General features: G+C 37.9%; 1 long non-coding RNA gene across 1 annotated transcript in view; it reads right to left on the reverse strand.

Annotated features, from left to right (window-relative positions):
- LOC309665301 overlaps nt 1–27,140 on the reverse strand; it is a 58,031-nt gene extending 30,891 nt beyond the window's left edge. Inside the window, exons 1-2 of the long non-coding RNA XR_014266337.1 lie at nt 26,931–27,140; nt 20,665–20,756 (exon numbers count right to left, since the gene is read on the reverse strand). This is a non-coding gene — a long non-coding RNA (uncharacterized lncRNA). The remainder of the gene's footprint in view (nt 1–20,664; nt 20,757–26,930) is intronic.
- Nucleotides 27,141–27,458: the final 318 nt, after the last annotated feature.

Consider the following 27,458-nt stretch of genomic DNA (forward strand, 5'->3'; position numbering starts at 1 on the left):
ACGATCACCAAAAACCTATGGGATGCAGCAAAAGCAGTCCTAGAGGGAAGTTTATAGCAATACAATGCTACCTCAAGAAACAAGAAACACCTCAAATAAAAAACCTAACCTTACACCTAAAGCAATTACAGAAAGAAAAACAAAAAAACCCCCAAAGTTAGCAGAAGGAAAGAAATCATAAAGATCAGATCAGAAATAAATGAAAAAGAAATGAAGGAAACAATAGCAAAGATCAATAAAACTAAAAGCTGGCTCTTTGAGAAGATAAACAAAATTGATAAACCATTAGCCAGACTCATCAAGAAAAAAAGGGAGAAGACTCAAACCAACAGAATTAGAAATGAAAAAGGAGAAGTAACAACTGACAATGCAGAAATACAAAGGATCATGAGAGATTACTGCAAGCAACTCTAGGCCAATAAAATGGACAACCTGGAAGAAATGGACAAACTCTTATTAAAGCACAACCTTCCAAGGCTGAACCAGGAAGAAATAGAAAATATAAACAAACCAAACACAAGCATTGAAATTGACACTGTGATTAAAAATCTTCCAACAAACAAAAGCCCAGGACCAGATGGCTTCACAGGGGAATTCCATCAAACATTTAGAGAAGAGCCAACACCTATCCTTCTCAAACTCTTCCAAAATATAGCAGAGGGAGGAACACTCCCAAACTCATTCTACGAGGCCACCATCATCCTGATACCAAAACCAGACAAAGATGTCACAAAGAAAGAAAACTACAGGCCAATATCACTGATGAACATAGATGCAAAAATCCTCAACAAAATACTAGCAAACAGAATCCAACAGCACATTAAAAGGATCATAAACCACGATCAAGTGGGGTTAATCCCAGGAATGAAAGGCTTCTTCAATATACGCAAATCAAAGAATGAGATACACCATACTAACAAATTGAAGGATAAAAACCATATAATCATCTCAATAGATGCAGAAAAAGCTTTCAACAAAATTCAACACCCATTTATGATAAAAACCCTCCAGAAAGTAGGCATAGAGGGAACCTACCGCAACATAATAAAGGTCATGTATGACAAACCCACAGCCAACATCTTTCTCAATGATGAAAAACTGAAACCATTCCCTCTAAGATCAGGAACAAGACAAGGGTGCCCACTCTCACCACTATTATTCAACATAGCTTTGGAAGTTATAGCCACAGCAATCAGAGAAGAAAAAGAAATAAAACGAATCCGAATCGGAAAGGAATAAGTAAAGCTGTCCCTGTTTGCAGGTAACATGATACTATACATAGAGAATCCTAAAGATGCTCCCAGAAAACTACTAGAGCTATTCAATGAATTTGGTAAAGTAGCACAATACAAAATTAATGCACAGACAGCTCTGGCATTCCTATACACTAATGAGGAAAAATCTGAAAGAGAAATTAAGGAAACACTCCCATTTACCATTGCAACAAAAAGAATAAAATACCTAGCAATAAACCTACCTAGGGAGACAAAAGACCTATATGCACAAAACTATAAGACACTGTTGAAAGAAATTAAAGATGAGACAAATAGATGGAGAGATATACTATGTTCTTGGATTGGAAGAATCAACATTGTGAAAACGACTATACTACCCAAAGCAGTCTACAGATTCAATGCAATCCCTATCAAACTACCACTGGCATTTTTCACAGATGTAGAACAAAAAATTTCACAATTTGTATGGAAACACAAAAGACCCCAAATAGCCAAAGCAATCTTGAGAAAGAAAAACGGAGGTGGAGGAATCAGGCTCCCTGACTTCAGACTATACTACAAAGCTACAGTAATCAAGACAGTATGGTACTGGCACAAAAACAGAAATATAGATCAATGGAACAGGATAGAAAGCCTAGAGATAAACCCAAGCACATACGGTCACCTTATTTTTGATAAAGCTGGCAAGAATAGACAATGGAGAAAAGACAGCCTCTTCAATAAGTGGTGCCGGGAAAACTGGACAGCTACGTGGAAAAGAATGAAATTAGAACACTCCCTAACACCATACACAAAAATAAACTCAAAATGGATTAAAGACCTAAATGTAAGGCCAGACACTATCAAACTCTTAGAGGAAAACATAGGCAGAACACCCTATGACATAAATCACAGCAAGATCCTTTTTGACCCACCTCCTAGAGAAATGGAAATAAAACAAAAATAAACAAGTGGGACCTAATGAAACATAAAAGCTTTTGCACAGCAAAGGAAACCATAAGCAAGACGAAAAGACAACCCTCAGAATGGGAGAAAGTATTTGCAAATGAAGCAACTGACAAAGGATTAATCTCCACAATTTACAAGCAGCTCATGCAGCTCAATATCAAAAAAACAAACAACCCAATCCAAAAATCGGCAGAAGACCTAAACAGACATTTCTCCAAAGAAGATATACAGATGGCCAACAAACACATGAAAGAATGCTCAACATCGTTAATCATTAGAGAAATGCAAATCAAAACTACAATGAGATATCATCTCACACCAGTCAGAATGGCCATCATAAAACAATCTACAAACAATAAATGCTGGAGAGGGTGTGGAGAAAAGGGAACACTCTTGCAATGTAAATTGATACAGCCACTATGGAGAACAGTATGGAGGGTCCTTAAAAAACTAAAAACAGATCTACCATATGACCCAGCAATCCCACTACTGGACATATACCCTGAGAAAACCATAATTTAAAAAGAGTCATGTACCACAATGTTCATTGCAGCTCTATTTACAATAGCCAGGACATGGAAGCAACCTAAGTGTCCATCGACAGATGAATGGATAAAGAAGATGTGGCACATATATACAATGGAATATTATTCAGCCTAAAAAAGAAACGAAATTGAGGTATTTGTAGTGAGGTGGATGGACCTAGAGTCTGTCATACAGAGTGAAGTAAGTCAGAAAAAGAAAAACAAATACCGTATGCTAACACATTTATATGGAACCTAAAAAAAAAAAAAAAAAAAAAAAAGAATGGTCATGAAGAACCTAGGGGCAAGACGGGAAAAAAGACGCAGACCTACTAGAGAATGGACTTGAGGATACGAGGAGGGGGAAGGGTAAGCTGGGACAATGTGAGAGAGTGGCGTGGACATATATACACTACCAAATGTAAAACCGATAGCTGGAGGGAAGCAGCCGCATAGCACAGGGAGATCAGCTCAGTGCTTTGTGACCACCTAGAGGAGTAGGATAGAGAGGGTGGGAGGGAGGGAGACGCAAGAGGGAAGAGATATGGGGGATATGGGGATATATGTATACGTATAGCTGATTCACTTTGTTATAAAGCAGAAGCTAACACACCATTGTAAAGCAATTATAGTCCAAAAAAGATGATTAAAAAAATGTCCATATTTGCAAAAAAAAAAAAGATAAAATAGCTATTTGGTATTATTTTCACAAGGTACAACTAAACATTTCTTTAAAAATTTTTCTGAAGAGGGTGTTTTTTTCCCTTTCTGTACAAAACTTCCAAACTGTGCTGGTATACAGCACTCATGTCAAAATAGAAGGTGAAACATTTTAATTCCGCAGCAAGTGGAAATTAAAAATTCACAGAATTTGTTGAATTATACCAGGTATGGAAATGGCCTTCTCTTTCGTAAACCTGACTATCTGTATATTATACATAAGACTACATATAAGCATTATATAAGATTATAGAACTTAAAATTAGTTTATAAAAGATACAAATCTGTTAACCTAAAAGGAACTCCAGATTTTTATAGAAAATTCATGATAAGATCCAATTTCATTCTATTTAAAAATCTGAGAAATCGACAAATATTTTAATCACTTACAGGAGAATGTTTCAGTTATTTCTCAGCAACAATAATTGGTGAAAGTTTCTATGTATAATAATAGTAAGATGCTAAGGACATGAATTATATTGTGTCACCCAAATCCACCCAGTGGTGCTACTCATCATCCTTAACAGTTTTCACAGGTCTGCTTCCGCAAGCCAACAGTAGTCTATAAAAAAAATAGATTGGGTAAAAAAATCCACATGCTTAAACAGCTTCATACACCTATTCTAAAGTACAAACAAACTTTCACTGTTTAACCAAGAATATTCTCACTATCAGATGAAAGAACAATGAATGAAAAAACATGCAATCATATTAAAACATGAAACAGAAAACAGGACTTTTTCTGAGGAGGAAAATCAGTTTCATGATTTTGAAAAGCACACAAAATATCACATTTAATTTATTTTCTACTGATCATCCTTCTATTTATAACGCAACACTTTATCTCAATTTTTAAACAATGTCCATGGTTAAATTCTACTTATGTCTCAAAGAACATTAGCAAGATTTTAGTCTCCCTCTTCATCCTCTCCACTCATGTTTTACGATGGTTTAAATAATAGTTTCTAGTAAAAAAGTTATTTTCCTTCAGAACTTATACTTGTTTCTATATTTCTTTTTGCTTCTTGTATTACAGCTCTGCTGAAGTTAAACTAGCTCTCATTCCATTATAGCAAATAAGTTTATATCATTATTTTTGGTGGTTTAAAATGTGACCATGTTTCTAGGTATTTTTTTTTTAATTATTGTTTTCCATTCATCTAACGCAGCACAATATGAGCTTTTATAAGTGAGATACATTATTGCTTTTCAGTTTTAAGAAATTTTATTTTTATGTTACTAATTCTTTTAAATTTATTGAAACTGGTTTTATGGTTAAGTAAAAATGTAAATATTCCACATGTAATTGAAAAGCCTGCATAATATTTTCTAACTGTTATATATATATCCTTAAAATCAAAGTTAGAAATAATTTATTCAAATCTCTATATCCTTATCACTTCATTTTATTCTATTTTATGCTTATTTGTCTATTTTTCTCAGTTATTTTCTCCTCCCCTCTCTTCTTGCTTTCTGTTGAACAGACTGAAATCTACCCCCATCCCATTCCATTTTTCCTACTGGTTTGAAATGTGTATGTCTTATTACTCTTCTTTAAGTGGTCATCCTTAAAATTTTACACTGCATTCTGCTTAACAATTTAACAAAGCCTAAAATTAAACAAAATAATGCAGGGACCTTAGAATGCTTTAAGTCTGGTAAGCCTTTTCCAACTATATTTTCAATTGTTCTCTTAGATTTATCTTGTCTTCTTCTTTGAATTCCATCAACTTCATAAAGATGTTGTTGTACAAACAGCTTTATTACTGTTCAAATATGTGATTATACCTGAGGACCTGCCATTTGTTTCTAGCTACTAGATTATAAGTACTCATAACTGCCTTCTGTAATAATTTTCTTTCTTGCTAAGTATATCCATTAACACTTCTTTAGTGAAGGTTAATTGGCCTTAAATGCTCTTTGATTTTATATTTCTGTGAATGGCTTTATCTTACCTTCATTCTTGAAAGAGAAAGAAAGAGAAAGTCAATGAGTCTACAGTTCTTGGTTGGTAATTATTCCCTCTCAGAACTTTAACAGTTCTTGTCTCTGATTTTGTTTGTTTATTTGTTATTCTTACCTTTTATCTGCTTTTAACATCTCTTGATTCTGGTGTTCTACAGTTCCAATATAAAGTGTTGTTTTGGGTGGGAATTTATTTTCCTTTGTATCACTAGGGATTTGAGAGGTTTCCTGAATCTAAACATTGGTGACTCTCTTCAATTTTGGGCAATTCCCATAGATTATCTCTTAAGTATTTCTTTTTCCCACATGCTCTTCCTTCTAGAACTCAGATCAGATACAAAAATCAATCGCTTTACCCTGTCCCCTAACCTGGCTTTCATATTTTCCATCTCTTCATCTCTCTGTAGTGCATGCTGGTTATTTATTTCAAACGTGTCTTCTAATTTGTTGAGTCTCTCTTCACCTGTGTCTAATCTGCTGTTTCAGCATTCACTAAATTCTTTATTTCAGTGATTACATTTTTCATTTCTCAATACTACTCTTTTTCAATTCTACTTGATCATTTTGATAGTCTCTTATTCTTTCCATTCTTCTACTCTTTTATTTCTTTATACATATAAAACAAATTTTATATCCTAAATCTATTTCAATATATACATTTATTTTGGTCTAATTCTGTAGTTTATTATTTCTGATGATTCTTCCTCTTGCATTTTATGTTTTTATTTTTATTGTGAGCATATGTTTCCTGGAAATGGATCTGTAAGAGCCTAGATGACTATATTCAACAGGAAGACAAGACATGGAGAGAAAGTGCCAGAAGTAGAGGGAGGGGTAACTGAAAGTCCTGATGGAAGAATGCCAGTGTAGCTAGGTGGTGGTTGTAGTTTAGGGTCAGTTAAAGGAGGGACTAGGAACAGGAAGTGAAGGGAAGGGACCTTTCAAGGAATAAATGTGTGTGTGTGTGTGTGTGTGTGTGTGTGATGTGAGGGAAGATTCGAAAATCTTTACCCAGAAAAGCAAGATCATCAGGTAAGTGGTCTTTAGAAAGATTATTCTGGCAGCAGGATAGCAAATGGATCAGAAGGAGGTGAGGTAGAGACAGGAAAATCATGAAGACAACAATAGTAAATGCCAGAGATTTAGAGGGTTTGAATAAGTCAGTGATGGGATGACTGAAGAAAAGGGGACATGAGAAAATTCAAGAGATGGGGCTAAACCTAACCTTTCACAATCAAACAGTAATGCTCTCTTTCCAAGGATCCACACCAAAGTTTTCATACCCATTCTAAGTGAGATGACATTCCAAAGCATACAAAATATGTTTGACTTGGACACTAACACTCATTTCACTATCATAAATGTCAAACAACCCATATTGATGGTCAGATACTATATGTCTTAGAAGACTTCATAAAAAACAGCCAGATAACAAGCAGTATATGTTTCAGCAGCATATTGTCTTAATCTGGGGAGTCCTTTTCAGCTAACGGAAAAATATATAAAACCGAAAGAAGTCAAAGTTGCTAGTGACAATTTAATCCAAATAGCTTAATCTGAAAAGCTTTATTGCTTAGAGAGATATAATATTACAGAAAGCTGAAACATATCAATGTACTGTTAGAGTTTCTAATTCTATGACATAAACTTATTTTTAAATAGTCTTCTTTTGTAATATTGTCTTAATCTTGCAGTATTAGTGATAATACTTTGAATAATGGAAATACCCAGTATAAATGCCTTTCCCTAAAATTGCTTATCTGATTATTCTACCCAAAATCATGGACCAAAGTCACATTTCTGATTTTACACTTGAGATCAACAGGAGCAATAGTAATGGCTAAAATTCACTGAGGACTTACTATGTTCCAGGCATTATTTATATATATTAATTAATTTAATCTTTATAACAAGTCTATGAGATGGGTTATAATTATTACTTATATTTTTGGAGACAAGGAAGCTGAGACACAGAAAGGATAAGCAAATTACCCAGGGTCACACAGCTGGCATTCATCAGTGGAAGCAGAAACCTAATCCAAACATTCCTTTCATAACCACTCCATTCCACTGCCTATCTGAAACTGTGACTCATTATGTTAGTACATCTTGTTGAATTTTATAGTTTTATGCTGTTTGAAGGAGTGCTGCTGGAATCATCTTCATTTATATACCTCCACTGTGCCCTTCTATGTAATTCTGAAAATACGAACAATCTTTGTTTGAAAATAGAGGTAGTCTTTAAGTGATAGCATGTGCATTTTGTCATGCCTTTGAGCTAGCTAGTCATAAAACTTCTCAAAGATAGTAACAGGTTTTGTTGACAGTAATGGCCAGCCATAAACAGACTCAGAAATTCCTCACCCTAGACCAGGGGGTCAAGTCTGCAAGCACAATGGGAGCTTCCACTTGATGTTGCAGGTTACTGGACACAGAGTCCATGGTTCTCACTCCCAGAGGCAGCTGTGACCCAAATGAATTTAGCCTCATGGGTGTCAAGGAGACAACTGGACACCTACTCTGAAGTGCAATGGCCACCTGTGCACCTGCAGGCCCTCTGCCCTGATGTGCAGTGAGCCTTTCCCACCTGGATTAGATGCTGCTTCAAGTATCAGGTAGACACTATGAACCAGGCTTGTGGAGAATGCCAATTACACACTGCCCCCAGGCACCTCTGTTTCAGGCTCCTCCTGAATATGGAGCCTTGCTGAGATCAGACTTGATCAAGATCTCCCTAGATAATAGTCATCTTGCCTAATAATACCTGCCAGAAGGCCTCCTCTTTGCTGCTTGTTGGTCTTTGGTAGTTCCCCTGACACCTGGCCTTTTCAAGCTCTCCCTCAGGGCTTCCCAGCAACTTTTAGAACAGGCACCATGCTTTTTATCAAAGCCTTGGGTCAGAAGTTATGTCAGGCATTTTCCTACTGGAAGAAAACAAAACACTCAAAATCAGCCAATGGATCCTTCCATGAACAAATCAGTTGGCTAGTAGAGAGCTCAGGGATAGTCACATAAAAATTCATTTTTATTAGGCCACCTAAAAAATGATTATAAAATACACGGGGGGATTCTGCAGATATTCTATATACTTTCAAGGTAGCATATTTAAAATATATTAATTTCTCCATTTATTTGGTACTTACTGAGTACCATCAGCAAAGCACTGCAGGAACAAAGAAGCGTGATTCTGTTTTCAGGAAGTTTAAAATCTGATTAAGGAGGGAGACATGTAACCAAGCATCTGTTCTATGAAGCCAGTAAGAGCCTGAAAGCTAGTGCTTTTCATAATAGATGTTAAACTAATTACCTAAATGGATTGTGCATTTTGCTTTCTTGTCAAAGTGATGCAGTCAAAGCACCTGGTCAAGGATCAAGTTGCAATCACTTCCTGGCTCCACCACTGGTCATGAGGGCCAACCTTTCCTGTCACAGTAGCTGGATAAGAGCAGTCACAACACAGACAAAACAGTGGAAGTCAGATCTGGGGATCTTGCTGGATGTTTGGGGAAAGAGAATCATTCACCTTTTTACTTATCCAACAAATATGTATTGAGAACCCACTGTCTTCCAGGACCATCCCTGTGCTCTGGGGATTAGGAAGTAGGAATAACAACAAAAAAGAAAGAGGAAGTCTCTGCTTTCTTGGAGCTTGAGCTGAGGGAATAAACAAATAAATACATGCTTAGTGCTTCAGGGTAATAAGGACCAAAGTCCAAATAGAGGAAAGCATTCTATCACTGTGATTAGGAAGGTCGACCTTGGACATGGAGCTACCAAGCAGATTCCTGCCTGAGCATCAAGCTGACACTGGGAAGACAGAGCGGAAACATGAAGAGAGGCTGATCCTGATGGCACAGCCTCATCTGGATCTAACCTTGCCTGAAATGCAATGATGTGAACCAACAATTCCCCGTTTTGTTTAAGTCACTTGCCAATACCCCAGTCCTTCACACTCCCATTTCTTATTACTCCACATAGAATCAAACAACCATTAAGTCCTGAAAGTGTTCTTTGTGTGCAGTGTCACTTTTTCATTCTCACTGCCATCCTCCCACTTCAGTCCCTCTTACACCTGGGAAATGGAATAACAGTGGAAGACCTCAGGGGGATGGATCCCACAGGAAGTAGTGAAGGAGGAAGGACACCTCTTTGGCTGGCCAAATCCACGCAAGTCAACCCAGGAAGTCATTCGGCATCACCTCCATCTAAGAAAATGGAAGAAGATGCTCGTGAAGGCTCTGGGCATGTTGATGCTGGGGGTTGGGAAGGAGGCCTTGGGAGGGTGGGTAAGCCAGTCTCATCCCTAGGGAACTGGGATGGAGATTAAGATACAACATATGTCCTTTTCATGCTCAAATGCGCAATAGCCTGCAGGATGTATCTCCCCACTCTTGCTTCACCTTGCAGCAATATTCATGAGGAAAAGGAACTTTCCCTAGGCAAGCATGCAGCCTATCTTCCAACAAATGAATCCTATCACTTACAAGAAGAACAAGTGAAATCAGTCCATAGCGATGCAAATCTCCCAAAGATCAGGTTTTCAGGTTTCTTAAAATAGATCAGTAGTTCATCATGACAAAAGAATAGTAAATAATTATGATCCAAAGTTTATTCTTATAAACTGGAGAATCAATATTATGTTTGTTAACCTTGTACCATAGTTCAAAATAGATCATTTGACTTACCTCTAATAGGTAATTGACTCTGAGATCTGTCAATTCTACTGTGTTCTATGCCAGAAAAAATAGTTTTCAGAAATGTTCCTTGTCACTTTAAGAAAGCAAAGAGTAATTTGGCGTTCGCTCCCTTAAACTCTCTTATACGTACCTTAACTAAACTCTAGTCAACATATCCTCTTTCAGTCCCCCAATTTTTTTAACCCCTCGCAATGACGGCATGGTTCACACCATAGAAAAGGATGTGCTCTGAAATGTCAAGGCTCACAGGTTTTCTTATCAGAACTTCCGTGAATCGAGACTTCCCTGGTGGAGTAGTGGTTAAGAGTCCGCCTGCCAATACAGGGAACACGGGTTCGATCCCTAGTCCAGGAAGGTCCCACGTGCCGCGGAGCAACTAAGCCCACGCACCACAACTACTGAAGCCCTTGCGCCTAGAGCCCACGCTCCGAAACAAGAGAAGGCACCTCAATGAGAAGTCCGCGCACCACAACAAAGAGTAACCCACGCTGGTCGCAACTAGAGAAAGCCCGTAGCCTCAGTGCCGCAATGAAGACCCAACACAGCCAAAAATTAATTAATTAATTAATTAATTAAAACAAGAAAACTTCCATGAATTAACACAACGTTGCAGAGAAGCCTAAGAATCACAGACACACAGCAGCTAGCCAGCTTGATGACATTACACAGCTGTATTTTTCTTTTTATGTTGTATTATTATACTTTTAGTGTATAGCAATGTCCTTATTCTCAAGTTTCTAATCATCAAAGACACAGCAAACGTAAAGCTATATGACAAATCCTTAATTTTGATAATCTCCAAACATTTGAACAGATGTCTATAGAAACGTATTATTTTTCTTACATCAGCCAAATCTGAGACATTAAAATAGTTAACAGTTCTTAAAATATTTTCTTCCATAATAGAAGTTTATATTAAAATTACTTTCTTTGACCTGAATCAAATTACTGAATTATTTTCGCATGCTAATCAGATTCCCTTTATTATATCTACTCGCCTTTAAATCAAAATCCTACCAGCCATTCCTTAGAACTGTATTAACAGGAAGCAGGACCTGGGAAGGCCTCAGAGGCAGGTTAAGTGCTGCTGGTTCTAACGGTGGCTGCATAGCAATATCCTAGAACACAAAACACCTCTGACACGTGAAGGCAATAGTTTCAACTGGGGTTCAACTGGGTCAGGGCAGATGTCTTTGTATTTCCTGATTACTCACATGCTCAGAAATCCAAAGTGGAGAATATCCGTTCTGCATGGTAACAAGTAAGAAATAGCTCAATCCCACGTAACTGGATTGTCACCTAATCTAATCTGTGCCTCTCTTACAACTATTGACAGTGGTTTTTAATTCCTTCGGCAGGTCTCTCTACCCAACCAGCCTCCCTTAAGACACACAAACATACGTACACACACATGGTACATCCTGCCACTTCTCCCACCAATTCACCACTCCGAGGAAGAGTGTATTTAGCTTAACTTTATCAAGCTCTTTGGCTGCCTGAGGATTTATAAATGTTAAAATAAAAACTAATTACAACCTTGAGAACTGCAGGTGGCACCTGGTCTTATGTCTCAAGGCAGCAGGTCGCTCCTGCATCATCCAAGCAGCAATGTCACTGCTTGCTCCTAAGCTCCAGAGAAACCCTCTGTTGGGTCTCGAACACCCCAAGTAATGAGATGCTACTGAAACGAGCATGTGGGGACCCTAGGTCTACGCCACAGCGTTAAGTGGCTTCTGAGGTTATCGAAACTGCCACTGATTCCAAACAAGGTTCACCAGCCCCTTCCTCCCACAGTGGTCCAGTGAACACGTGGCATAAAAATGCCTTCTCCACAGGTGACAGCCACTAAGGCCAGAGATGGAACCACAGGTGATACAACTTAGGAACACATACATTTAAATATCTGATACACCATTTACCATAGCCCTAAAATGACTCATCCGAAAGTATCATATTTGCCAGTTTAAAAAACAAACTTTTTTCAAGTTTCTCTCCATGAGTTAGCTATAACTAGCACATCCTCCATGAGTATCTTTTCCTGATGTACTACCGAGTAAAAACTTAATAAAAGCCATAGCCTAGATAAAATATATCATTTTTTCATTTGTGATTAACAGCCTTGGAGGGAGGTTTTTTTTTAAACTGGTCCATTAAATGGGCATATATTTAAATAAAAATTATATAGTTTCTAACTTTAAACTACTCAAAATTTCAAGTACTTTATGTTTCAATTCTATTTCAAATCAGTACACTGAAAATACCCATTACCTGGAAACTAAGGAGAATATTTTTATTTTTTATGGCGAGCCAGACTCCCTATATTATTATTGAAAAGTAAAGTTTCTAATGAACCAGAAAGGAAATTTATTGTAAAGCAACACTCAAACTAAGCACATGTATTATCACACAAGGTTATGTGTACACCTACCAGACATGTGCAATCTCTATGTCAAAGCATTGTTTTCAAAAAGTTAAAAACACAACACGTACAAATATAGAACAAATGCATGCCAAAGAATCATAAACTCATTAATGACTAATCCAGTAAAAGAGCATTTTGAGAAACTAGGAATTTACAGGCATTTATAGAAGAACATTAGAATGAGATTGCTAGGTTACAAAAAAACTGATCAATGTCCTACAGGGCAATAAAACCTTTGTAGTTACCATATGTACCTGAAAAAAAAAAAAATCATCAATTTCAGCTTCTAAACTCCAATCAAATAGTAAATGACCAAGTCAGACATGGGTGCATTCTTCTAGGTAATTAAACAATCATGTGGGCCTATTAAACAATGTTCCTGCATAATGTCAAAAGGTCACTCTATCATACCCTCTCTTTTTTTAACTTTTTATTTTACATTGGAGTATAGTTGATTTACAATGTTGTGTTAGTTTTTACAGTATTTACAAGTTGTGTATAACTTTAATTAGCACACAGATTTTAACCTTATGCCATAGAACTCAAACTGGAAAAAACATGTATGATATTTTGAAGGAACGTATTACATATGGTTTCCTGCCTCTCAGAAATAGGTAGACATAAATAATTCCGTTTTTAAAAGTTATTCAATATGATGCAACAGAGCCTATAGCAATCAGCACCGCAACGGGCCCCAGGTAGGCAGATTGAGTGGGGACACTTTGGAAGTTACTCTGAAGAACTTTGTATGTTGAAGCCAAGCCTTTAAAGGCTCTGAAAAGTTAAGTGGGGAGAAGATCCAGAGGTTAATTTCATATTTGTTTTTCAGGATTAGAATTAGAATTGCAGGTAAACCCTGGATCTATTCATTCCAAATTGTTTGAACTCTTTTATACTTTTATAAGTATACTTTTATATTCAAATTCTGATTTTGATTTAAAGGGAAAAATTCAAATTCAAATTTGCTCAGTTAATTGAGATTTTTGTCAGTGAATATGTCCTTTATTTAGTACTCTTGAATGATTTGGGGTTGTTTTTCCAAATCAACTCAAAGGAGCAGACATTCTTGAGCTCCAGTCTTCTCCCCAGAACAGGCTTTCAGGCGTGGGAGGGTCACTGATAATGTGTCTTTAGGGTCATTTTGTTTGTTTGTTTGCTTAAAGAGTCTCCCCCAGTTGCATAAGCTTCAGGACCCTCACAGCTCTAGCCTTGCCTGTCACTCTGTGTTGATAGTCACATGGACTTTGTAAGTTTTTTTGGAGAAAAAAATGTTGTTGTTTTCCCGAAGTTTTCAAAAATATTCTGACCTCAGTATTTCTGGGAAGTTTATTCAAATATGATTTTTTTTAAAAAACGGTCCGTTTACCAGTTTGTTGAAGACTCTTTCCAACAAGTCCAAGCTCCAGTGCTTACTAAATACCTCTCTCCATATTCTATGCTCATTTTCCCCAACATGTTTCACTGAATCACGAATGGATTCCCCATTCACCTGCTCCAGGGGCACATCTTCTGATAGGCTCCCTCCCTAAACCAAGGAACATATTACATATGGTCTAATGCCTTTCAGAAATAGGTAGACATAAGTAATTCAATCTAAATATCAACCAAAATACTGACATTTTCTTATTCAGATTATATCTCTTCTTCCTCCCCAAAGATCTGAAAATTCATAAAGAAACAGTAGATTCACAGGGATAATCCTGATTAACTTGGAGGATTCGACTCACTCTAGAAAACCACTAAGCACACTATTGAGACAAAAAGAAGCCTGCACCAATTAAAACAGCAGCAGGATTTTAGTCCATATTACCCAAGGTGAAAACTTCTTTATGGACTGTATTGTCTTAGCACACACGGCATTACTTGAGATTGTGCTCACATAGCAATAGAATATGTTGATGACACTTAGCAAATAATTACAAAGAATCTGTGCCCATTGAAATGACAGGAGTTCTGACAAACAATACCCTTGAGAAGAGATATTTGATAAACACACTATTAGACATTCACTTAAATCAATTCTCACGATTTTATACTTCTTAGCAGTTGTAGCATTATGTTCAGTTCCTCCATTCTGCAATTCATGTATTTTTATACCAAATTCTTAAGGTTAATCATGTTATTGGGTTAGGATAATTTATACAAGTGTCTCACTATTATACGATGTATGTTATTTTTATTTTAAAAGAATAATATTGTGTGATAATATCTATTAGAGGATCATATTAATAAACTTTCATTAAAGATGATACAGTAACACTTTAGCACATAAGGAGCCATTGCTCCAGTGAAGAAAGGATTCAAATCTGATACAAATCTTCAAATTGAGGTGCTAATATATTTGCCTAGATCAAGCACTAGGTATTACATGAAGAGCACATGATGTTTGTCTCCCATGCTGGCCAACAAAATGGGCTTGATCTGCTCCCCCAACCAAGGGCAGAGACCTCTCATACATATGCAGGACATAACAGGGAGGAGACATTGTTGGATAAAAACAAATCCTGATTACCACTCCTAGAACAGTGATTCAAGTTGTGTGCCCCACCTGTAGTGGGCCAGAAATACATCTTTTCTTCTCACAACAAGAAGGGCACTTTTGACAGGGGAAGGAAACAAAAGAAGACTTCTAGAGAAAATTACAAGTACTGAGATTTAACAAGGTGCGGATGAGTGTGTAACACTCACTAAATTGAACCCCTGGGTCTACAAATATCATCATTTACGTCAAATAATCACCATCAACAGCGGCTGAAATGTCTAACACTGGCTTCAGTCCTTTTCAGAGACTTCAGTCCTTTTTCTTTTCACTGGGGAGCAGAGTTAGGGAGGACAGCAGCTACTAGCTATAGCTGGCACTTTACTTATATGGGGAAAATAATTCAGCTGTAAATTAACTTCCAATTGTGTTGTTCCTTAATCGGGAAAGAGTGAACATTACTCCTCAAAGTGACATGCGATCCAGGAGACAGATTTACAATACTAAATATGCAATCAAAATACTGACATTTTCTTATTCAGATTATATCTCTTCTTCCTCCCCCCCCCCCCCAAAAGATCTGAAAGTTCATAAACAAATAGTAGATTCACAGGGATAATCCTAAAACAGAGAGCTACTGCCCTCTTCCACTTGTGGCTCATGGTAGGAAGTGAGCAAACCAACCACTGTCTGCACAACAACTTCTGGAAAACAGGGCTCTAACTTGGAATCTATATTCTAACTTTCCTCTTGCATTCCATTTAAGAGGATAACTCCATTAGAATAACACTTTCATCTTGACTAAATACAAAGAGTTCTAGAAGGCAGACCAAGTAGAGATGCACAATTTTTAAATATCAGGTCCTAGAGGATGCTGTCCATTCAACTTGTTTTACCTTCAAAAAGACAGAGAATAAGAGAAAAAAAAAAAAGCCCATGTTTTTGGCTATTTAGAAACATTACTCTCGCCCTGTGTAGACTCCTCCTGACTTAAAATTTCCCATTAATTATAAAGATTCATGTCAAAACATGGATAATTTCTGAGATGTCAAATGTTTCAACCAAGTCCTGTATGAGAGTATGTCTTATGCCAGAACCTCACCCAGGTTGACCCTCCCCCCCCCGCCCCGTCTGACTAATTTACTACTGAGAACCAGTTGTAAATAGAGGAAAAATGTCACTGTATCCTTTTGGGGAGAAGATCTTTACCTTTTTAAAAATTTACATACAGTTCTCATTATTTTATCAGGGCTTAAGAATATTTCATTTTTGTTAGTCTTAAAGTCTTGTCTGAAAAGATTACTTGAGTTCTTAAAACACTTCTTAGGAATAAAAGGTTAGCGATCAAAAGACTTGAGCAAATGCTGGTGTTCGTGATTTCTTGTTGGTAGCCTAAATCCCATCCTGCTGGCAAACTCCTCTTTAGAATTTCTCAAAGGATGGGACAGGACTAAAAGAACCCTCTACCTTGATTTATGTAGTAACAAATTTCAAATATGGGTTTGAAATACCTTGCTTGTATATACATCTACACATACAAACAAACACCTCCCAAATATTCGAGAGTTAAGGAAAAATCCAATTGGTCAAATTAGCTAATCTAGACTATAATAAGATTCATTCACCATTACTTCTACTGCTACAAAGGATACTGTCAAATGAGATTAGCAAGCAATTATCAAACACAGTTTGTGTACCCTCTATGAATCTTTAAGTCTGCAAAGACATTTAAATATATACTTGACACTTGAACAACTATAGTAGCCATCTTTGCGGTGATCAAGGACTCTATAGTATCTAAAATGTTCTTAGCCATGCAAATTTACATAGGTACTTTTAACTTACTGAACTTTTAATCAGAGTACTAAACACATCTAAATAAAACAGAGGCTGAAAAGTGAAAACTAGCATTGACATTTGAAGAGTCAGCCAGAGACCCAGACGAACTGAGCTTAGAGATATATTCAATTCAGAAAAGGCTATCTGCCTGGATATTCAGACATGGAGCACCTCAGAGCATGTGACTCTTAAAAAAGATGCTCAGTATGAAGAACATGATACCTCTGTGGATTTCAGGGAATAAAATACAAACAGAAAATAAAGAAATATCAAAATAACTGATCTTGCAATATCCTGTAATCACAACTAAGGAGACAAGAAAGGCAGCACAGCACTCTGCTTCTCTTATAAGGGAAGGATTTTTGAAGCCATGTTTCCTTTAAGTAAGAGTGACCTCTGGTGACTTTTTAATTGCACCTCAGTGTACTATGTTAAATTATTCTACAATTCTTTTATACTAGCAAATCATTTAGTACTACATTTTAAATTTCTTAGCAAAGTGATAAATGCTTTACTGCAGGACCTAAGGATTTCATGTAAATGCCTCCATTTTAATTAATTCATGGAAATTGTGCCCAAAGCTAAATTAAAATTCTGTCTGAAACACGGAGCAGTATTTTCTTAAAGGAGACTAAGGCTCATTTTCAGGAGTGACTCATATAATATGGCATTAAATGAGCTGATACTAAATGATGACAACACAAACTTATCACAGCCTCGGGGCATATATGGATGAATGCTGGAAGGGTAACTATTTGTACAATATGCTTTTCACTTTAGCACAAACTTCCTGGTAAGGGCAGAGTTCCCCAGTCCACCCCACCCCCAGATAACACTGGATACCCAGCAGCAAGGTCGTTTCTAACATGCCTACTAGCACTTTCTTGAAATGCATAATAGCTTGCCTTACTCCCTACAACCTGATTTAAAAAAAATTCTTGAGGGGGATGGGGTGTGGATGTAGGACTAACGGGGCTTTCTTCCAATCCCTCAAGGAAAGAAAAGCCCTGTGATGGAGATTTCAATCTGAATAACACTTCGAAAACTTTTTCCGATTTCCAGATTAAAATGCCTTGAGGTCGGCTGAATCAATTTGGCTAGCATCTTTAGATCAGACTCACATTGCCAGTCCAGAACTGAGAGGTTAATACATCTTCAGTGAACCAACAAAATGAGAAACACAGCACATCACAATATACAAGCATGTGCACTTGCAAATGAACCTGAATGGCAGGTTATGATTTTCCTTTAAGCAAAAGCCTTCTAATTCTGAGGGGTCTATCCTTCTCATAATTCTGGGGACTAACCAGGTTTGCCGCCTGGGCTCTGCTGCGGAGCCTGCCCGCCGCTGCAGCGCCCGAGTTCTTGGTACCCGATTCCGCAGGGCGCCAACTGCAAACATCTACGCTAATGCAGGACCCGGCCAGGTCGGACAACGATTTCCTTTCTGACATAAATCCTGCAAAATGTATTCATAGTAAAAAGAAATAAATGACATATTGGCATGCTCTTCTGTCTTCATCTCCTGCTATTCTCTCTCTCTGGTCTCTCTCCGCCTCAATATTCTCATGCTAATTTTAGGTTTTACTAGAACTTGAGCTTTCTCAATGAATATTCAAAACAACAGCACACAGACAAAATTCACCTCACAGACAAGTCAAAACAGGCTTTGTGTATTACAGACTTGACAAGTGGAAAAACCATTGTAAACCATCCTATCCAAGCGTTGGGACTTTGCGATGTTTTTTAAATGCCTCATTTTCAGAAGCAGACCAGTGATTCCATTTGTAAAATTCAATTATTTTTTTAAAAAAACACGAATTCTCAGTTGCCAGTATAAGTTTTAAAAGATTTGCTGTACTCACAAGTATTCCCTGCTGGTAATGTACTCCAGGGCTGGGCAGACAAAAGAAAGAGCATCATGAGACAGGCTCCCGCGGCGGAGTCCATGTTCACAGTCGCCGGGGCTCCCCACCCCAAAACCCAAGGTGTCCAGACAGCTGCTCTGAGCCGGAGTCTGCAAGCTCCCTCCCGCTCGGGGTAGCTAGCGCTCCCTCCTCCGGGCTCGGCGAACCCGCGCAGCCGGCGGGGCGGGAGCCCCAACCTGCAGCCACACCCCCACCCCCACCCGCTCCCGCCGCGCTGCGAGCTCCACGCATCCCGGGCGCTCCTGGCGGTGGCGGGAGGAAGTGCGAGTCAAGTCGGTGAAGGTCTTCAACCTGCACTCGCTCCGAATCCGAATCCGCGGTCCTAGCTCCTTCACCGGCTGGTTTCCCACTCTGAACAGCTGAGCAGGTCAGTGGACTTCAGTCTGAGACCGAGCTTCACCACGCTGATGATGCTTGAGCATTAACACCGATGCTAGGAAAAATGTGAGTTTCTTTTTTTTTGGTTGAAAAGAAGTTAGGACAAGTAACTAACCCGGTTTGAAGAAAATATTTACATGTACTGAGAACTGTTGTAAAAAAGACTGCTTTTGTTTTCTCAACTCATTTAATGATTCATATTTAAAAATAAAAACCTAAAGAACCTTATTATGGTAATCATTTCGAAATATATACGGTTATATATACAGTGTTATGTGTCAAAATACATCTCAATAAAGCTGGAAAATATTCAAAGTAAAAAATAATTAATTAAAACACCGACCCGACTTCTACTATAATGTCAGCATTTTATTATGTATATTCCTACTTGGAGATTTGAGAATTGTGGTCAGCAGATATATAAAACTAAAAACTGGCATCCTGGGAGAAGGAATCTTACTCCAAATATCATCAGGGAAGTGACCTTATGTTAAGTAGGTAAACTGAATACACTTAATTGAAGAATGAAGAGTTTTGAATCAACTTCTATATACTGTATGTGTATTCCTTTCCATTCAAATTCTTTAATACAATTACCCAAAAGTTCATATTGAAAAATGATGGAATATAAAAGGCATCTTAAATAAATAAATAAATGGATAGATAAATAAATGGATAGATAGATAGGCAGATAAATAGATAAATTGTTTCAGAGTATACAGATAGAGGCCTGATGGCCCATGGAGGAAGAAGGATTTCAAGACCCATGACCTTGAGGTAAGTCACATGGCCTCCTCTACTTCCTAAAGAGGCTGCCAGCAGATGTAAATGAAGGAGGTATGAGCATGGCATCACTAGGATCAATACTCTCCTAAAACTGTGACCAGACTCATGACAAATGTGCTGAGACTTAGGAACAGTGTCCAGGCATTCTTGCACCATCCAAAGTGATCAGAATATGAAAGTAACTTTAACCTTGAGTAGGGCATTATATGCCTGAGAACAAAGCAGAAAAGCTGTTTTTATTATTTCTATTCTGCAACCTGGGTAAAAAACAAAAACAGGAATAGAAAATGTAAATAGCTTGGCAAGGCCACAGAATTTACAAGTAGAATTTGACCCAAATATGTAGATTCTGATCCCAACTTTCCAGCTTTCTCCACTCCTACTCAGGGCCCCTGGGAATCAGGAACTCTTCCCACCCACCCCATCAATCAGCAGTCCTGGGAAACACTGAGCAAAGCTTGCTCGGAGGGTGCATTTAGAACCTTGAAAAAAGCCACAAGCGGTAGAGTGACCTTCATTTATTAGTCAGACATTTTCCTAGTGCCTAATACATGTCCCAGAACCTGAATATGGTATTTCTAATTTTTAAAGCAAATATAAATTAATGATTTACATTAAGTGTCTAATATTTTTTAAAGCCTATACAACAGACAGTCTGTGTGTGTGTGTAATCTAAATAAATGGTCACAGCATTCCTTTGAAGTAAATGTTACTCTGCCCATTTAATGGATAGACAGACTAACCTCAGAGAGTTTAATGGATGTGTCACAAAGCAAGCCAGACTTGGACCAGGTCAGCTGAGCTCTGAAACCCCTTCTCACTGGCCCTCAGGTCTCTGAAACAGAAAAGTTGTCACCTGTGAAAACTCTATTCAGTTGTTCATGGGAAATCCATTTAAAATGGGTTAGAAGGCGCCTCAGTAATTGATGTCAATTAAAACCAAAAAGGACAATGCTGGTAAATTACTTGAGCAGACATTCAGGATGGATTTTCCAAGTCAGAGATGAAACAGCCCACGAGGGATTGAGATTTGCAGGCAGATGTCCTTGTGCAGTGCACAGCATTGACCACTGGACAGCACTGGGCCTGTTACATGATCTTCCAAGACAAGGGCAGCCCCAGGTGAGGAGGCTTGAAGAGACCAGGCAAAGCAAGGCCCAAAGCAGGGACTTGCTAGCAGACAGCTGATGCGACTCCTGGTTTTACCGCTTTCCAGCTGCCTTCTTTCGCTGGAGACTTCGTGGCTTTGTGCTTCACTTTTCTTGTGTGTAGAATGGTGATGATAGCCAGTCATAGAGCCATTATGAAATTACAGGTCTGAAACCCCCACAAAGGGATGGAAACTGCTGAGCATTCCACGTACCAGTCCCAGAGCTGCCCTGGGAGTTGGTACCCACCCGTGAGACCCCCGGCAGCTGCTCAGCATCTGTGATCCTCAGCTTCGTTGTCTGTTTCACAAGAAAATAGAAGTCTTACCAGCAGAGAACTGATCCAAGGGTTACAGGAGAAAATAAATGTCAAGTACTTAACACCATGCTCATCCACAGGGCGCTGGATCAGGTAGGCTGATGCTAGAGCTCCAGGCTCAGAGGAGAAAGGATGCCTAACGGGACCGCCAAGGCCTCCAAGCTAAATCCCTGCAGGTCAGGGGCAGTCCGCTGCATTCTGTGACCTGTTTGCACAGCCCTTTGCTCTTTTATATAAGAAAGATGACAGATAATCAACAAGGACCTACTGTATAGCACAGGGAACTCTACTCAACATTCTGTCATAATCTATATGGGAAAAGAATCTGTAAAAGAATGGACACATGTATATGTATAACTGAATCACTTTGCTGTACAACTGAAACTAACACAATATTGTAAATCAGCTATACTCCAATATAAAATTAAATTAAATTTTAAAAAATCAAAACAAAGCAAAGGTGAAGAAAATGTGTAGATCTAATCTTGCACATTTCTATAAGTGATGATTCAAACCCCACAAATCACGCACGCGCATATATGTATGTGTCTGCAGAGTTCACACCAAACACAAAAGAGAACTTGAAATCAGCACACGTCACAAATAAAAGACAAGAAATCAACTTCCGATGTTCAGAAGTGTGTGGACCCTCATATGTGTAAGTGCAGACAGGCTGCCTAGGAAAGTATATTCTAAGTGAAACTACACCCTTGGCATTTCCTGACCAAAGTCTTCTGTTATCCTGCTCACCTGGGAGCAGTCTGTGCACTCAGGATTCCCTACCGAGAAGAGGAAGGATCAACTCACCCCACCCGAATGAAATCCTTTCTCAATGCTCTCCATAGATCAAAACATGACTCCATTCATTTTTCTTCTCTATTCAGCAGTTTTCTCCCTGTAAATTATTTCTGCGTGTTTTATCTAAATCTGGGAATACATTTAACTTTACTCTTGTAATGGGAACAGATGTATCATTAAATCCTCTGAAAGAATACTGTGAATAAAATATAATCGTATTTCTATTAGGAGTTATTTTTCCCATAAGCCCCCAGGCAACAAATCCTGAAGAACAATTATGGAGAGACAGACTGCAGGGAGAAGAATTGTCACATGTGTGATAAAAAACACACTGCACGGTGTCTTCGCAGGTTATCTCTGATGAGCTATGTTCCCTGTAACTAGCCCTTGGAAGCCCTGGTTTTAACAACCAAAGGATTATGCATCTAATTACATAAATCTCAGCTAGAGAATAGTCAGCCTCATATTGTTATCCGAAAAACTAAGTTTGCCTCTTGGTGGGTGTCGAGCCAAAAGACACAACCAAGACAAAGAGTGAGAGAAGGAAGGATTTGTTACTTGCAGCAAGTAAGTAGAACACCAGGGATCTTTCCCAAAGCGGTGTCTCCCCAAACAGCAAAACTGGGGAAGTTTTAAGCTAAGGGTACATGTATATTCATGAAAGGGCTTGGGAGGTAGGCAGAGCCCAGGCTTTAGTTGATTGAAATCCGGAGGATCAGAAAAGGTCAACGCCATCATCCCTTAGATTCCGTTTGACCTGGTGGTTGAGTGCTTCAGGCTAATCTTTACCATGGAAACAGAACTGGAAGTCTTTACAACTGATACATTGTTACTAGTGCTACTTCTCTTGCCTGATAACAGTCAGCATTCTTGTTTTCCCTTAAGATCCTTCATTACTGAGACCTGTTCAAGGGCAAGCACTCTGGCCAGGCTTAGATCACAAAATGGCTTGTACTAAATTAATAGGTGTTCTCTTATGTCCAGAAAGCCATGCCTGGTTTTCTTTCTCCATAGACCCCCTACCTTATCTGCTTATAATATTTCTTTCCAATTCAGCCCATTTCAACCCAGTAGGACTTTTGGGGACTAACAAACACTGGTATCTAAGATAGAACAAACCACAACTAAGAACTTGAAGTATAAAAGCAATACTGCATGGTATTTCCAAAAGTGCTTAATAAACATTTCACAGGATTGTGCATAAACAACACACTTTTCCTGACATTCTGGCACAAGTAGAATCAGAGAGGCTTAACGTTAAAATGAAGTGCAGAGTCAGCTGTCCAGCATTCTACCCAATTCAAGCACCACAGTCTCCAATATCATCTTGCACACATGTCCACTGATGGCAGCAGCTGAGGTGCATACATAGAGAGAAAAGGGAGATTCTAGAACTTCCTTCTATCATATCACAAAGAAGGATAAATTCACAGAATCAACTACATGAGTGTCCAGGAAAAAAAATTCTTTTTTTTTTTAAACTTTTTAAATTGAGATATATTATACCCTTTAAACAAAATTTCTAATTTTATGAAAGGCATAAAAGGTCACAATTTTTCTTTACTCCTTTGGGGTAGGAAGAGGGAGGCAGAGTTGAGTGCATCCTTAAAAGTCCTTTTCTAATTTAAAATTAAAATCAACATCTGATCTTGACCTAAGAATTTTTCTATTGAGGTATAATGGACATAGAACACTATATTAGTTTCAGGTGTACAATTCAATGATTTGACATTTGTGTGTATTGCAAAATGAACATCACAGTAAATCTGGTTACCATCAATCACCATACACAGTCACAGATTTTTTTCTTTCTTCTTGTGATGAGAACTTTTCAGATTTACTTGCAGCAACTTGTAAATATGCAATACAGTATTAATAACTATATTCACCATGCTATACATTACATCCCTGTGGCTTATTTATTTTATAACTGGAAATTTGTACCTTTTGAACCCCCTTCACTCATGTCACCTACTTCCCACCCCCATCCCCACCCCCCCAGTCTGGCAACCAACTATCTGTTCTCTGTATTTATGAGCTCCTTTTTTTTCTTTTTAAGATTACTCATATCAGTGAGACCAGAGGTTATCTTTCTCTAACTTATTTCACTTAGCATAATGCTCTCGAAGTCCCTCCATGTTGTCACAAATGGCACAATTTCCTTTTTCTTAATGGCTCAATAGTATTCCAGTGTGTGTATCACATTTTTTTATCCATTCACCCATCAATGAACACTGAAGTTGTTCCCATGTCTTAACTATTGTAAATAATTCTGTAATAAACATGGGTGTGCATATATCTTTTGGAGTTAGTGTTTTCATTTTCTTTGTACAAATACACAGAAGTGAAATTGCTGGATCATATGGTAGTCCCAGTTTTGATCTTTTGAGGAAACTCCATGCTATTTTCCATACTGTCTGTACCAATGTACATTCCCACCAAGAGTGCACAAGTGTCTCCTTCTCTTCACATCCTTGCCAACACTTGTTATTTCTTACCTTTTGATGATAATCATACAAACAGGTGTGAAGTGATATCTCATTGTGGTTTCGATTTGCATTTCCCTGATGATTAGTGACGTTGAACATCTTTTCCTATACCTGTTGGTCAACTGTATGTGTTCTTTGGAAAAATGTCTATTCAGATCCTTTGCCCATTTTTAATTAGATTGTTTGTTTGCTATTGAGTTGTGCGAGATCTTTATATATATTAGATATTAGCCCATTATCAGATACATGATTTGCAAATATTTCTCCCATTCAATTGGTTGCCTTTTCATTTTGTTGATGGTTTCCTTTACTGTACAGAAGCTTTTTAGTTTGATGTAGTCTCACTTGTTTATTTTTACTTTTATTGCCTTTGCTTTTGGTGTCATATCCAAAAAATCATGGCCATGACCAATGTCCAGGAGCTTACCGTATATGTTTTCTTCTAGGAGTTTCATGATTTCAGGTCTTAAATTCAAGTCTTTATTCCATTTTGAGTTAATTTCTGTATGGTGTAAGGTAGTAGTCTAGTTTTATTCTTTTGCATGTGGCTGTCCAGTTTTGCCAACACCATTTGTTGAACAGACTGTCCTTTCCCCATTGTATATTCTTGGCTCCTTTGTGATAAATTAAGTGACCATATATGTGTGCGTTTATTTCTGAGCTCTCTATTCTGCTCCATTCATCAATGTGCCTGTTTTTATACCAATACCATACCATAGTTTTGTAATATAACTTAAAATCAGGAAGCATGATGCTTCCAGCTTTGTTCTCTCTTAAGATTGCTTTGGTTATTCAGGGTGTTTTGTGGTTCCTTACACATTTTAGGATTTTTTTGCTCTGTTTCTGTGTAAAATGCCATTGGAATTTTGATAGGGATTGAATTGAATCTGTAGATTGCTTCTGGTAGTATGGACAGTTTAACAATATTAACTCTTCTAATCTTTGAGCCACAGAATATCTTTCCATTTATTTGTGTCTCCTTCAGTTACTTTCATCAGTGTCTTATAGTTTTCAATGTACAGGTCTTTCACCTCCATGGTTAAATTTATTCATAGGTATTTTATTCTTTTGATGCAATTGTGAGTGGTATTGTTTTATTACTAGCATATAGAAATGCAACCAATTTTTGTATATTGATTTTGTATTCTGCAATATTACTAAAGTTGTTTATTAGTTCTAACAGTGTTTTTTTGGTGGAGTCTTTAGGGTTTTCTATATATAATATCATGTCATCTGCAAATATTGACAATTTTACTTCTTCCTTTCCAGCTGGGTGCTGCTGATTTCCTTTTTTTTTTTTTTTGCCTAATTACTCTGACTAGGACTTCTAATACTATGTTGAATAAAAGTGGCGAGAGTGGGCATCTTTCTCTTATTCTTGATCTTAGAGGAAAAGCACAGAGTATGACATCAGCTATGGGCTTCTCATATACGGCCTTTATTGTGTTATAACCATTTTGATTTTATTGCACAGAATTGAATCTAAATTCAACCATAAGCATTTCAATGATTATCATTAAAAGTCTTTTTAAATTGAAAACAAGACTGAGAACTCGTAATAGTGCTGGTTAATTAAAAAAATACACCCTTAAGGATTAAGTTTATTCCATAATTCCAGTGATATATTTTTAGGCTGAAGTACTGATGAATGAAGTATTCCAATGTAGAGGAATCTTGAAAATACTCTGAGTGAAATTAGTTAGTCATAAGGAACCATATATTATATGAGCCCATTGATATGAAATGTCAAAAAGGACAAACCTATAGAGACAGAAAGTAGATGAGTGTTTGCTTGGGGCTGTGGGAGATGGGAGACTTGTAGGCTAGAAAAAGAAAGATTTCTTTTTTTGGAAATTGATAAAATTTCCAAAATTTTTTTTATCAATAAAATTGATAAAATAGATTGTGGAGATGAATGCACAACTCTGTGAATATACAAAAAAACAATTGATTTGGACACTTTAAGTAGGTGAATTCTACAGTAGGTGAATTATATCTCAAAGTTGTTTTTAAAAAGGAATACAGAAACTCTAGAAAAACATTGAATCCATTGACATCTACTTTACCACACTATTCCAAATAGAAATGTAACTGAAAAATGGGAGTTAAAAAACATAAGCAGCAATATCCGTTATTTACTGCCATAATAATGCTGTGAATCAACCAGAAACCTCAGTGGCAGACACCACTTTACTGAGCTCAGGGGTCTCAAGACCACACTCTTGGCTCAGCAGGTGTTCTGGTCTCCTGCGCACCTGCCTTGGGGAGGCTGTTGTCCGCTGATGGAGAATGGCCCCATCTGAGATGACTGGACTTGTGTATCATTGCTCAGCAAACAAACCCAGGCACCTCTCACCGCGGTGGCACAGAACTAAGAGAAGAAGCAGAAAAATACAAGTCTGTTCTGATCTTCGTGTGTCACATCAGCTGGCATTCCATTGACCGAAGTAAATCTCATAACCTAACTCGGGATCAAGCGTCGGGAGAACAGATTCTGCCTCTTCAGTAAAAGGAGCTGAAAAGCCATGTGTCAAAGAGGGTGAATCCAGGAGCGTGAAGAATGAGGACCATTTAGACCTCAGTCTCTGCCCAGCACAGGGTATTTGTGATGGAAGAAAACTGAGCAGAAATTAAATATTTGCCATCTGGCAGCTTCACTTTCTCACCATTTTCACTTAAAATTGTATCAGAGGGCTTCCCTGGTGGCGCAGTGGTTGAGAATCTGCCTGCTAATGCAGGGGACACGGGTTCGAGCCCTGGTCTGGGAAGATCCCACATGCTGC

The sequence above is a fragment of the Balaenoptera physalus genome, assembly GCF_965194825.1.
Source record: "Balaenoptera physalus genome assembly, contig: SUPER_7_unloc_5, whole genome shotgun sequence".
Taxonomy (NCBI): Eukaryota; Metazoa; Chordata; class Mammalia; order Artiodactyla; family Balaenopteridae; genus Balaenoptera; species Balaenoptera physalus.